Genomic DNA, 15,519 nt, shown 5'->3' on the forward strand with positions numbered 1-15,519 from the left:
TAGATTGTGGAAAATTAATTTTATTTTATATGAGTTGGCACTACTTTTTTGGCATAAATAAAATTAAACTTAGCCTTCCACCCCCGGAACGGAAAGAGAAGCTGGTAAATAAAGCAAATGAGCTGTTAGTTTTAACTGGGTAGTCAACAAAGACAAGTATGGGAGGTCAGCTGCTGACCAGATGCTGCCTTCAATTAATATTCCAACCCTAAAAGACATTTATCGTTCAGTTTAGAAGGGAGAGCAGCTGAGTCATAAAAGCAGCCCACAAAAGATATTTTAAAGCATTTATAATGGCTAAATTGCTTGAAATAAATTACCCCTGAAAATAAACATATTTTGTACAGTCTATGTAAACCAAATTTCTTCTCCCTGTAAATTGCTTGGACTAAGTGGGAGTTTGTGTTTGACAAGAGCATACGTTTGCTTCATTACTACATGTGGGTTAGTTTTTTCCCTTTGAAAAGGGTTAATAAACTATAAGATATTATTGTCAGCTAAATGAGTCCTGCACCCTTTTAAGGGAGGAAGATGCTGCAGAAGAACAAGTTAAAAAGAAACGCAGAGACTGTGTTGTAATGCTAACAGGCAATTAACAAACTCATGGGTGTTAATTATCTTCATACTGTATCATGTTCAATTAGCTCAGCCCCTGCAACAAAGGCAACCATGAGCAATTGCTTTGATAGGCGTACAGTACTTCATTTGTAGTTAATCGGTTTAAGCCTTGCAGTTGCTAGGCTACACCAGTCTCCAGAGGTAAAAAGCTGCACAGATGCACTATGTTTAAATGACTACAGAGAACTGTTTAAACTCAAACCATGTATAACTCTTTATTGATTTTTCACAGAAGATCTCAGCTCTGATGATAAGGTTTTGATATATTTTCCTGCTACAGTCAGTTCCTTGGAGTATTGCAGAAAAAAAATCTGTCAATATGCTTCTATTATGATCTCTTGATCTGTGGCTATAAAAACCTTTAGCCGCAGCCCTTATTATAAAATAATGGAAGAAGCAATATTTGATTTTTTTCTTTTTTTTTTTTTTATTCCCCCACTCTGTAATACATGGAGATTTTTTTTTCCCAGTGCCTCTAGAACTAAATTACAATATGTTCCTTCTGTATTTCTGTGTTAGAATAATACAGAAGAATTTCTAGCACTAATTAATTTGATTGACTCTCAGCAGGAAAGGATCAGCTGTAGCATCATGAACTTTAACAATAACTACCAACTGATGGGCAGTTCACATCAATAAGACCATCACTAGCCTCCCTCACCTGTCACCAGGCAGGGAATGAGCAATAACCACCCCCTGCAGATGCACTGCTTAGCACTTTCTGCCCGATTAGCAATTTATAATGGTGATCAAGAAACAGTCAGCGGCAAATCAAGACAACTGTCTGGTTGCCTGTTTAATTGGCCTTGTTTGCTTTTTGATAAATGGCTCGTGACTGCTATAGGCCTCTGTATTTTGACTTTTAATAGGCCACTGTGATTAGACTACCAACGGATACTAGGTCAAAACCGAGGGAAGGTGCAAAAAATGTTAATTAATATCAATAATAGGCAATTATTAGTTAGACAGAAGGACCTACTAGCTGCGTGCTCTAATGACTCAGAGCTAACTTGAAGGGAAACAGTGCCAAATTAGCATAACTGTGTATGCAGGCTGCATGGTGGATCCTAGCAAACATCTGTTATGTGAGTAATTCAAGCAGGTTTCTTCCTTTTTGCATGATACTCACAAAATCATCAATTCTTTTTGGTCATTTCAAGACACTAATGACACCCTAGCGGTTACTGATCTTGCAGTCGGGCTTTGTGTCGGTCCTTCATATCAAGAGCTAAACTGTAAAAGTTATTTTGGGTGTGGTTTTCAAGATTTTTAAGTTAGTAACTCATGTATAAAGTAAAAACTCATGTACACTAATACTGTACTTAGAGGAACATATGTTGAGCAATTGTGTTACTCCAAGTGTTGCTCCCTCTACAAAAAACTTCTTTCCCATTTGTTTCTTTTAGGAAAACAAACATGCAAACTAGTATGGGCACTGAAATATTTGTGAGCCTACTATTGCTGAGTCTCTGAATATAAACATGATGCGATATAATGCGATATGATACGAGGGTCAAAATTATTAGAAAGAGACAAAGAAGTAAAGGAGCTTCTCTGACACACTAATGGGTCTACTTGTCTGTGGTTGTTTTCAGGATATTGGGAATGTCACTTTCATTGCAAACGTGAAGCAGATAAAGCACACACAAGCAAAGTGGAAGCACTTCACTTAGAAGAAACATTTTAATTGAACTTTATATAGAAGCGTAGATAAACTTTATATAAAAGGCCCTGGATTTTAGGGGACAATTTATTCTTTCAAACTTAAACCTCAAAGTGAGTTAAACTCTTCTGATGGGAGAGGTTAGAGGAGACTTATTCGGAGTGCAGTACATTATAAGTAGTTTTGTCACACTATTGGTATAAGTGATTGTCTTTTTTTCACTGAAATGGTCAGGAATCCTTTTTCATAGGAATGGTGATAATATATGATATAAGATACTGTTCTGCCCGTGCTTCTCCCTCCCTCCTGCCCAAGCATCTGCACGTGTGTGACTGGAAAAGGAGTTAGCGAGAGTCAAGCTCTGATATAGCTTTATTCTGGGTATTTCTAAGGCAACTGCAGTCCCCAGTAATGTCCACATAACATCGATGGGAATTTTATCATGACTGAAGAAGACACATTGATGCAAACAGAGTCAAGGTCTCATTATCAAGCCCAGAAGAAACATCTGTGGCTGCTGGCTCAGGGAAGTGCTGCAAGTCTCTATCGAGGCTTGTCCTGATGGAGGTGGAAAAACAACCTCTTGTTAAGGACCACGTCATTATATATAGCTATATATCATTCCTTTATCATTCCACATCTATATCTATCTATATCTCCTTTCCCAGGTGTAAAATCAGCAGGCATCACCGATACCTGATTTGTCCAGCCAGTAACACATGCAGCACAGAGATCAGGTTGATGGACTGTCTAATTTGGACACAGTCTGGCTCTTGGAATATGTACCGCTGAATTTCTGCCAATATGATCCAATATAGGTTACAACTGTTTGGAGCAGGAAATGTTTGTGCAGATCTTTCTTTTGGTCTTTCAAAATTATTATATGACCTAGATTCTAAAGTTAGAGGAAAAGGCAGGCTTTCAGTAGCTGCGAGCTCACTTCTGGTGACAAAATGAGAGGTGTGTTGTTTCAGATGTCTTAAAAACAATATTTGGGAAAGAGAACATGCTCCTGGCACATCTTCTTTTGTAGCATTTGAGTGTCTGACTGCTGAGAACCTGCAGTGCTGACTGGCAGAGGAGCGAAAAAAGTGTTTTGTGCTTAGCAATGCTTTACTTTTCCAGGGAAATCTTGCTGGAAGCTGAACCCCTCTATTCAAAGAGAGGAAAACTCAGGGAGCCTGCAAGATTTGGGAGAAAACAAGTCACTGCTTGTAGGGTTGGACCAACAGCTATGCATATCCCTGTGTGGGATGCGCCTCAGGTCAGGGCAGATGGTACATGGAAAAATAGCAGAATCACAGGTCTGGATGGGAAGGGAAAGTTGGGTGGTGGTCCCCTGCTTGCGCATCCCTCCCCAGTCAACTAGAGTGTGCCTTGTGGAAACTACTCTTGGCTGCCAAGAACAGGTGGCAGGGAGCATAAATGCTTATTTTCCTCATTTTTTTCTTCTGACTGGCCTCTGTTGTTCAGTAACTCCCTTTCTAGGATGCCACAGACCTTTCTGGTCTTGCAGTTTGGTGGGCAGTGCCATGTGGAGGTGTCTTGACTTCTGCTTGGCAGCCACAAGTCTGTGAGGGCTCACCCGGGCTAAAAGGGAGTCATAGTAGGCACAAGCACAAATTATCACTTGTTAAGACTGATTTTTCAATATCGCGTAATTTATTTGCAATAGAAGAATACATAGGGCCCCCAGAGGAGATCGTGGTATAGTGCTATGGTGAAAATATCTGTCCCAAAGAGTCTAAACAAGGTGGGAAGAGGTATTTCCACTTCACTGCTGGAAGCAGAAGCAAGGAGAGGCAGTGACCGAGACAGGCTTTGTTCACTTTCCTATCTCCCGAGCTCCAGCCCCACGTCTTAGCTACAGCACTGCCCTACTAAATACATCAAAAACTTCCTATGGTATTTCAAAAATATATACACGTAAACAACGCTTAATGGGCATATATATCACCTATAATTGTATGGGTTTTCTACTATAACTAATATGCATATACTTTTAAAAATATTTACAGCAAATTGAGAATGAAAGCTGTGGCTTTAGAGAATTATCTCCCCATTTAGAATCATCTTCATTTTCTATTTTACATTGAGGAGTGGAAACAGTGGGAATCATAAGAAAACATATCAGTTAATTGTTCCAGGCAGTAATGACCACTTTTTACCTCATAAGAAGATATTTTGCTGCTTATCTATTCACTCAAGGTTCACTCGTGCAAAGAGAGAAGTACTTTGTACTTCCAGCTTCTGTAGCCAAAATGTACTATGAGATGCGTATCAGCTTAAAGAGACTTACATGTCACTGCATAAATTTTGAAATTCTGGTTGATGCAAAATGGAATCATCATGGAGGTGCCCTGAAAAATGATCAATTTCAGGCTTTAGAAGAGTCTGTTTTCCAAGCAGAAGTCTCTCTGTTAAGTTCCACAAATGAAAAGTAAATAATAAAAGATGCAAAGCCTACGCAGAGCATTTACATGCTTCATATAATTCGTGATTTCTTTCGGCTGTGACTGTCATATTATTACAAATATTTCTGTTTAAATACAAAATTATCTGAATTTCCTATGTTTTGGATGCTTTGGGCTAGGTTCCTCGGTCTTAGTTAAAATTTCTTAATATTCTTTTAAAAAGAAAAAAAAATCCATTATCTACAGCTGAATTTTAAATCCTTTTTTTGTTTACATGGAATATTTGAAGACATCTGACGACACGCAGTAAAATATTTTTTTAACTCTAAACTTCTGTTTATTTAGACAGGATTTGTCTTGAAAGTAATTTGTTTAAAATAGAGGAGTTCTGAAATCTTAAGGGCATCTAACTTCAGCTCAATTGTTGTCTGTTGTCTATCTCTCTAAAGCATTCTTGATATCTAGAGATTTAAATGGTAGTCTGGAGAAAGAAAACAAAACAAAACCAGCAACCCCCTCCTGTAGTTTATGTACCCTGATTGACCTTTCTGTTTTCTCATTTATTTCGCATAAATTATTTTACTAACATCATCAGGGAAAGAATTGTGGAAATATAAGGTTTATGCAGCATGGAGACATGCACCGAAAATCATGCATGATACAACAGGTTTTGGTACATAAGGATTATCGTTTGAAGAGCTGTGGGAGGTTTTAATTTCAGTAGAAGAATTTGGCCCAGCTGTTAGGTGTACTTTTTTGTTTTCCAGTCCCCTTGAATTATGTGAATTGTTTCCATCAATAGAAGTGAGTTACGTTGGCACAGAGAAGTCTCTTTCGGTCTTCAGGTCTGCTAAAAGCTGAAGCACCAGACCCTTGTGCTGGAAGATCACACCTCTGTTCTGAGGTCTCCTTGTTTTTCCAGATCAGTTCTGACTAAACCTCTTCTGAGGCATTCTGGAAGGACACATTCTCTTCATCACACACAGCCGCAAGAAGTTACTTTTAGGTAGCAAATAGTCTAGAATATACATATCCTTTTTTTTTCTTTTTAGAAGATTTTTGTCCTCACGCAATCTTTGGTCACCTTCTACTCCATCTCATGTGAATCCCCTGGTAACAGGGTTTTTGAAAAGCCTCGGAAATGATTGCCTCCTTTGAAAAAGGATTCTGAGAAGTTTTCTCTAGTGTGAGACAGGAAAAATTCTGAAATTTGGAAAAACTTTTGTTTGAGAAGTTTGAGAAACGTATTTACAGTCAGCTCTGCTAACTGTGCCAGAAATGAATGAGTGTATTATGTAGGTCAGACTTCCACCCATGAACCCTAAATTATTGCCTATTATGATACCTGTGATGGGGAATTTCTATGCTAGATGGATGCTGTTTAAAATTGTTTAAGCCCAGACCAGAAACTTTACCCTAATTGACTGAATATAACAGACAGAAAAGCTAGAAAAAGCTCTGAAAGAACAGCTCTTGACTGAAGGTAGCCAGTGGGGGGATGAGGATATTTTTCTTCCTCAACTTTTTCCATATTAAATATGTTTTTACCATATAAGGTAGTTCAACGGGAAAAAATACAGTATACTGTGGTCTTTCTCTTTAAGATTTTATATTCTTGCATCGTGGAGCACGAATGTCTGTAAAGCCCATCCAACCTCACAGTAGCATAGAAGCTGCATGTGACATTGGAAATAATGACCATTTGTATTGCATGACTTCCTCATATTAAAAGTTGGTTTGAAAGTTCTTTGCTTTAGTTTTTATAAAAACACAAAAAACCAATCACACATAATGAAATGCAGCCTTCCCCGCCCCTGGTAGGGGACATCTCAAGCACTTAAAATCCAGCAGGTTTAACTCAGAAAGCTTGAACTCCTTGTCATCAAATCTTGCTTCATGCATGGCTTTCAAACATGAAGGTCTCTTCTGGAAAGCTGTAAACTCCAGGAAGCTGACTGTGCGTATCCCAGATTTACAAATAGGAGTGCAAAATGGGTTTGTCTGATTTTTTTTTTTTTGTTTGAGCAACATCAGAAAAGCCTTTTATCTCTTCAGAATAATATTCTATGTATTTTCCATGGTTTCTTGAACAATATGTGAACTATTGCATACATAAAGTGAGAAAGTGTATTTATGCATGTATATATTTAACACTATTATTAAAATAGATGTCAAATTAGTTATTTATGGATTTAATTTTTATACAACTTTATAAGATTTACATTTTATTAGCTTTTTATTTTAAATCAATAGAGAATGCTTTATCACAAGCGGTCATTTTAGAGCACTGCATTGAGATTTTGGCAAAAGATGTCTCTATCTTCCCTGTTTTGCACAACCTGTTCACTAGCAGCCTGTTACTCTGTCTCCCTGATATGATAATGATATGGGTCTAGGTCATTGTTTTTTACACAAATTGGTTTTGGCGAGACAATCGATTAAAAAAAAAAAGAAATCCCACTGAGATTTGTATCTCAAAACCCAGGTTCTAGATTAATAGAACAATAGAATCCAGGAAAAAGAAGTCTGATTTCCTACATCCATGAAACCCAATTCTGCTTGTACTTCGCTTGTGTTTAGCTGGTTTAGTATGGCAAACTTTTCAGGGCAGAGATTCTCCTACTCTTTTTGTGCTGCGCTGATGAAAATATATCTCTCCTTCTATGTTTGCCCGATTCTCAAACATTGCTGTCCTGACCATAAGCATCAGAAACTTGCGAATGAAAGTGGCACTGTGTGGGTATAGACTCTGGTATATTAGGAGTACACTATTGAAATGAAAACCTGAACCCAGCTACAGTGTCAGAAGATAAAATTCGGGCATGGTCCTGGTTGTTACGATTAGAGATGGGTTGAATTAAAGCCCTCTAAATTCAGAAAAAAAGATCTCCACCTTTCCCAATTTTTTCATATTGAAGGCAGCTGAAGACTTAATCTTGAAACTCAATTCAAATATCTCTTAAGGTATAATGGGTTTTGACAAAATTATCTTAATCACGAATAGCATTAGAAAACCCTCAAATTTACAGTTTGAAGTGCATTGCTGTTTTTCCTGTGTTTTAGGTAATCTGTATGTTTTATTACAAATAAACTACCAAATAGAAAAGTATCAGAAGGGTAGTGTTCTCTTTATATTGAGCAATGGTCTCAGGACTTTGTACTGGAATTTATGGTTACACGCTGTGAAGAAAGCATAGACTTTTAGGTGCTATTAACATGAAAAAACAGTTCAGCAAAGATTAAAAAAAAATGAACCAGGTGGGAAGAAGAAATTAAATGACCTAGGAAATATTTGGAGCCAAGTAGGACACCACAGGATTTTTCTCCCCAAACAATGTGTGACCTTTGTAAGATGGTCATATTGTCTTTATGTATCTTAGTCACTAATAACGAAAACAAAGCTACAGGAACAAAATTAGTTTTCCTGATACTTGGGGATTTATTTTTGGCTGGATTAACATAGAAACAATACCCTTTAGGAAGAGGGGGATAGATGGGATTGCACAGTCGCCCTCAGACTGAGCTGTGTGCGGTGGACTCAGATGCACAGGATGCGTTTTGAGAGGTAAGTAAAAATTCTGCTCTCATCTAAGCCCAAATCCTGTAAGACTCATTCAAAACAAAATCCTTCAAGTGTATCCATTTAATCTGTAAGACCAGATACAAGATTAATTTGAATGTACTGCTAATCTATAGATCTCCAGACACTGGAGTTTCCCATAGGGGCTGCCTGAGATGCTGCCTGACATGGTGATGCTCACACAGCTCGTTGTCTGAAGAGACTTCAGCATCCACGCTCTGCATATCTGCCTTGCCCAGAGGCTCAAAACTGCTTTAAATTTATTTTAGACTCAGACCGCACAGCATGAGTGCCTGGACATACTTTCAACTTTTATCTTTGGACTGCCTATGAGCAGATAGAGCAGGAAAGCCACCCTAGTGCCCTGGTGTAGCTACTCTCTTCTGTTAGGCAGAAATCAAAATCATTGCTGTCAGAAGGAAAGACCCGTTATTCAACTGTCTGAAAATTTTCATCTTATCAACCAAAACTTCCAACTTCCTCAAGTAAATCTATAGCTAGTTAGGAAGTAAGACTTCAAGAGAAGCAGTACAACCTCTCCACAAATGTGCAGTTTGATAGGATCAGGCTTAGAAGAGCAGATGCATATTTGGATTGCCTGACACTACTTTTATTCACGTAAAAAACCCAAACCGCTAAGAAAATTAAATTATACTTTTGGGTTTTCTGGGAGAAAAGTATTCTGCTCTTGGCCAGCCCAAAACAGGCTTCTTCCCCTATCATTTTCATACCTCACGTTTATGTTTTTACATTCTTGCAAAAATTCAATTACGTTTTTGAAACAGAATGCTCACTCAATGTTTTTAACAAAGTTGTTTTTTTTCTGGATGAAGTTCAGAGGAAGGATGCAAGCAAATAGAACAGCTTCAACCAGCAACTGGGTGAAGACTGCAGGTCTCCAAGCCAAAATGGAATAAAATGACTAATTGCAATTCCACCATGGTGGCGGTGGGTGGATGAAGGGAGAAAGCCAATGGCACTTTGCTTTGGTCTTACCCTTTAGTAATTTACTTATAAAATCTATGCCATTTCTCCCTGAACACAGAGGACCCCAGACTTTGCGTTGAAAGGCAGCAAGGGCACCTCGCAGCTCAGCCGCTGCGCAGCTGATCTCCAGACCCAGCATGTCATGAGAACAGATATAATTGACTTTGCTCGTAGGCAAGTCATCTTTAGAGATTGCCTTGAGTAAAAGGCTTGTTGCCAAGGACAAGCACCTCCTAAATGTTATACGGACCTGATGGTCTGTTTATATATTTACATATCTATTCTTTCCCTTGCACTTGGTTAGGCATCTTTGGCTTCCCAGACTTTCAGATTGGAATGAGATTGTAATTTCGGGTTTACCATGTTCTTCATTTCTACCTTACCCCCCGTTTCCACTGTAAGTCATCTCTGTACTAAATACAAATAAACTGTATGTTAAGTATATCATAAAACCTGGTGGTACAACCACAATTTGTGCATCCAACCACAGAGCGTGTGATAAATAATTGTCCTTTACTAGACTCTGCTTTCAGCAGTCAGCCTGTAGATATATCTTTCCTCGGGAATTGTTCACCACATTAAAAATTACCACATGGTTAACTAATGTTCCGCTTAGCATTTTCGCAAAGAATAATTGACATAGATGCACAATCAATGCTGTCTATACTAACTTAAATTTAGCTGCTTCAGCTCTCATTAATGCAAAAAAATTGCATGAAATGCTATATTCTGATGGTGAAAAGTTTAATAAATGAAGCACAGTTCTGCTTTTCAGTCTTTTATGTTATGCAAAGTAAGAGCGGATTTGTACTTTGGGGTAGTGAGGTCTTTTTTTGAGGGGGGAGGTGCTGTTACAGAAAGCTTTGGACAGGCCAAATACATGACCAAATTTTCAATGAACCTCCCAGGATTTCTTTGTATTTAATACCACTTAGTTGTGAAATTTGAATTCTGTTCCTTGATTTTAGTGGTTAGTCTGTTTTAAAACTATACAAGCTTAATTGTGACATATGAAAGTCCTTATTTAGGGTAGATTTTTAATTTGATTGCTGTCTGCCCTGCTGTGTAAATAGTCTCTTGGGTATGAATTTTTAAGAGTGTGTGTTCTTCTTTACATTTCACTGTGTAACAATTCCTCTTTACCCATCCTCTCCATCCTCTGAGCAAGCCAAGAGCAGACAATAGATACATACTAATGGAGCTGTGTACTTGCCATCTGTAAGAGCAGCTGCTCTCCTGCATCTGTACAATATGTTGGAACTGAGAGCTTCACTAATCTGCATAATAAGGAGAAGGCTTATCCCACTCTAGCTAATAATCGCAAGCAATCGATGCACTTCATTCCCTCACTGTAGAACACAACAAAGTTTCAGTATGTTTACATATTCTCCAGATATACAGAGGTCAAGCAAAAGAATGGACTGCTCATTCTGCCTCGAGCAAACAAAAAAACCTACATTCTCCGTCATTTGTGAAACTGTTATCAACAAAACCCTATTATTGTATTCTTATTTTGCAATTCAAATAGAAAATTAGAAAAATTAAGAACTGAATTAAAATATCAGAACATCCAATCAAGCATAGCTTTTAAACTGTCTGTAGTATTGAGCATTTTGGTTTTGTTTTGAGCCCTCTCTCTAACCCTGGCCCCTATGAAAACTGAATAATCTATCATGTGGTTTCACCACCTTATATCCTAGTGAATAAAATCTAGGTAGAGGAGTGATACTAATTAATTTCTTTTGGTCCTAATTCATTACAGAAAAACACTTGTGAATGATTGTATAAATCTCCTTTTCCTAACTGTTGTGCACATATAGGATGAATTTGAAATTCACAGCCATTTTAGAATGGAAATTTGGTCTGTGACTCCCATACAGGCAGAAATGGCTGTAATGCTATATTACACTGAGCAGCAACAGAATGAGAAAGAAAATAGACTGAGAGCAAGTGATAAACAGTATTTATTTTCATTTCGTTTATGACACTGGGATGAGATGTATATCTCATCTCTACCAACATCCTGTAGGCAGCAAGGCTGAGAGCAGAAAAATGATGAGAAAAATTTCATGAAGAAAACAGGAAAATAAAATTTGAAAGTGAGGGAATACCTGCATTTCTGTTACAAAAACATCAAAAGTAAAAGCTATTCTTGGTTTTCTTGGGCACCGGTTGCAATTGAACATTTTCTAATATTGATGATTTACCCTAGATGAAATGCAAGAGAGAATTCTGAAAGAACGCTAAGTGCGATAGCATTACACTGTTGAATTAACTGTCCTGCTTTGAGGTAAAACAATTTTCTTTTTAGTAATTTTACTTTTCAGCTAAGTCTCTTTTAACTAACTGAACTCTCTCAAACTAACAGCATAATGACATTGACGTGCAGTCACTGTGTTCCCAGTTTGCTTTCCTGGTGGCAGCAGGAGCTGTAGGCTGTAGAGGTAGCCCATGGAAGGTGGGCAAACAGGTCTTCCTCCCCTCCCTCCCCAAGAGGGATCTCAGCGGTGCTCATGGTGGCTTCCTTGAAACCTTCCTCGTTATTCTAATGTATTTACAGAGCACAGTGATAACAGCTGGCTCAAGAGCAGTCCCTGCAATAATCTATGAACCTTTCATGGCAGGCAAAGCTTGTAGGCCACCACGTAATTCTGAAATCCTTCTGGTGTAGTACTGTAGTGCTAAAAGCAAAGCAAACAAAACTTTGCCGATGTATTTTGGTACGGTGTGTGTGAGGCAAACCGTTCCACTGTCTGCTGGGTGCGACCTGGAGCAATGTCTGCTACAATAGACACTGAACTGCAGTGTTATATCAAGGTCATTCTTTAGTTACTGTTCAGAAAAATGCTTGACAAGTGTCATGGTAAAGAAACATCTTTGTCTTATGTATCTTGTGAACTTTGAGTGGTAGGAAAGAAAAGATTTTAAAAAACTTAGTGACAAAATCTCTAAGTAGGGTGCCATCTGGTAAACCACTTGGAAAATGTGAAAAATCTGTGTGTGTGCGTGCTATACAAACCTACTCAAGTAACTTTTCAGCTCCAACAGGCTGGGATTTTTATCAGGAAGCGCAGCCATAACTATGTTTAGAAGCTGCAATCAGTTTGCTCTAGCCTCAGCAAACCATGTTTTTGGTGGGTGAAGGCCATGTGCCCTCAGAACCAGAGGGACTGAGGACCACAGAGTCCCCTGTGCATCAGAGCACACCTCAAGTGGCTTCGCTTTGAGCCTGCACTTACCTCTCCCAGCACAGGGATGTCCTTGTGGTAGCATTTGCCATTTCTCTGGAGCAGGATGCATAAAGCTGGCTGTCTTCAAAGAAGAAAATACTGGGAGTTGGCAGTGATTATTTTACTTCTCATATCAGTGTGTTGCCCTTTTTTTTTTTTTTTTCTTGCACACCAGTAGCTGAAATCAGATAACTATCTCTGAATTTTAGTTTTTGGAGTAAGAGGTTTATCTTGGAAACATGAACCAAATGTGTTCCAAATAAGCTAGAACTTCTTATGTTAAAATCAATTTATTATTATTTTTAGTTGTCCCAAAAATTCAGGGTTTAAACATGGATATTTGGTAACACAGTGCTGATGATTCCAGAGACCATACTTGTAAGAAGTACTGCATTTGTGAGCATGCAGATAGTAGATACATAGGCAGAAGGGAAGGCAAGGCCGAATCACTTGTGACAAAACAGGGATTTTCTGAAGATTATTAACGAACGTTCTGGCTCTGGTTCTGGGGCCCAGGCAGGCAGCCCCAGCATTCCCCACCTGCGTCTGTGGTGTGCAACAGCTACCAAAACAGAATTTAGGGGAAGATATTAAATTATGTGATTTTTCCCAAATCTGGGGTTTTGTGATGTCCTGGACGCATGGGAGGTACTTCAGTTTGTCTGTTGTATTACCACTTGATATTGCCATTCATTCTGCAAAGGAGGGCTAGGACTGATCTTTTTGCATTTCGTGCTGTTTTCATGCTCTGAGCCCTACCAAGGGGCAGGAAGCTTGGGAGAAAACTCAAACCCAGAGGATTTGGAGGTAGCGTCACATATGCCCATCCTCCTTTGCACTACTGTCAGCCAGGCTCTTTGCTCACATCACGCTTAAAAAGGAAACAGTAGCACTAATGGGGGAAAATCAACAAAACCCAGTGACATCCCCAGATGTCCACCCTCTAGTCAGTGACTGACAAATGCGCAGCAGATGGTGCAAGTGCTCCCGGATGTATTTACAGATCAATGTAAAAGTAAGTAAATAAATAACCAGCAGCAAATGCAAGCCACCTACCTTACTGCTGGTGCCTTGGTGGCACTAATGAGACTGACCTGACTGGAAACATGGAGGAAGAAAAAATTTGCTTGAAGTTACCCGTGCTAATACATGGAAGGGAAGTGGCAGATTCCTTGTTGTGCTTTTCTTACAAGCTCAAGCCCCTTTTTGTTCTAAGGAGAAATTCAGAGTCAGTTAAATGTGTTGGTATTACTGCTACCTCCTCCTCTGTAGGTGCAGTGATCCTACCTCAGTTTAAGGGAGGATGTGATTTTTTTCCACCCTCCGTATATATGGAAATGTTGAGTGATGTGCAGTTTCACCAGACCCCATGGAGCTGAATTGTGGAAATCGTTGTTTGTTTTGTCTGCACAAAGTTCTTCTTGTTTTTCTAAAGATGGAAAAAGGAGAAAGTATGCTTGCCTTTTTATTTCCACATATAACAGCAGCAGTTTCACCGAAGCCCCAGTGGCACAGACCCTGCGGGTGTCCCCAGTGCGGCTCCCTGGGTTAGGGACCCAGCCCCTCTCACTGCATCTCACTAGGCTCCGCACAGGGCAGCGGGGCTTTGCTAAAGAAAAGAGGGAGTGCTGATTTATCAAAGCAAAGAGTTTTACAGGTTTCATGGTTTAGGGAAGGTTTGTTATCCCCTAAGGCTAATCAAACAGGAAAAAAAAAATAAAATCAGTGAAACATTTTCCAGTGGTATTATTTTAACAGCTGGAATTATGACATGCTCTGTAAACAAATGTGGGCACTGGGCGACCACCGCCAAAAGACCTTGTGGTCTAAATAAAAGTGTTCTTGAAGTTTCTAGGTGGACAGAAATAATGCCACTATTTCCCAGCTTGCCTTAAAAGCAAAGCAGTCTCACTCTCTTGCCCCTCTGTTCCCTGCTTGGGTTTTGGTGCTGAAGTTAGTCATGTCTCCTCCGAACACAATCACACATAACCTCGTACTTGTGAGTAATAAACTTATTACTTGTGAGATGGCTCACATCTGTGGAACACTTCAGTAGAGGCTGTTAGAAACATTATTCTCCAGAAAATTTGGATTAAATTTGTCCAGCGAAGTCAATGACAGCAACCTACTCAGTCTAGATGTGGGAATGCTTTGAAGTCCCATAGCTACCGGCTAACCATCAGGAGTGTTTTAGAAATAGTCTTCCCAATAAGCATTTATTAATTCAGCCGTTTCTTCCATTTAGAAATATTTCTGTAGCTATGTAAAACTGGAAAATTGTAACTTTCCCAGTTTCTCTGAATTTGAAACTGTTCCTGTGATTCCGAAGAGCCCGTGCAGGAAGAGATTACTGGACTACCTAATTTTAGCATCTATATTTTAGTATTGAAGTATTGATAAATTTAGCCTACTATTGTAGCACTGAGACAAATATGTGTTTGACCTGCAAACCTTCCAGAGCTGCTTTCAGTCTTCACCTAGGAGGATTCCAGAGCTGGAGAAACCATTACTGCGTGTAGGAATTTGATTCATTATCCTCACTGTTAAAAATCAGCACCATTTGTCTGTTTTAAAATTGTTTGCCTTTAAATTCCAACTCTTGTCTAGTTCTTAATAACACCAACACAATAAATTCTCTATAGTTACAAAAATATTGATTTTCAACATGTTTTGAAGTAATGGATGCTCTTAAGAATACAGCCACGCAGAAACGAACAGCTCTTGAGGCAAATTGACTCAGTGGAGTTTTTGCACTCAACTTCAATGGGTCCAGGATTATCCTCTTCTGCTTACAGGCATTAGGAGATTAAACCTTTGTTGGATACTTATGATTCTTCCTCTGATGAATATATTGGTTGGAAAGCTCACTTGTTATGAGTGAGTTTGTGCATTTTATATTTTGTATTGCGTGGAATAACAATTTAGGCCCAGACTCCAGACCTGAAATGGAAACAGAATCCAAGTGACAGAGTCAGGCGGTACTCAACCTGGGAGCCTAACAGAGGGGCAAAGATATGGAAAAGGAAA

Source organism: Charadrius vociferus, unplaced genomic scaffold (genome assembly GCF_000708025.1).
Source record: "Charadrius vociferus isolate BGI_N301 unplaced genomic scaffold, ASM70802v2 scaffold161, whole genome shotgun sequence".
Taxonomy (NCBI): domain Eukaryota; kingdom Metazoa; phylum Chordata; class Aves; order Charadriiformes; family Charadriidae; genus Charadrius; species Charadrius vociferus.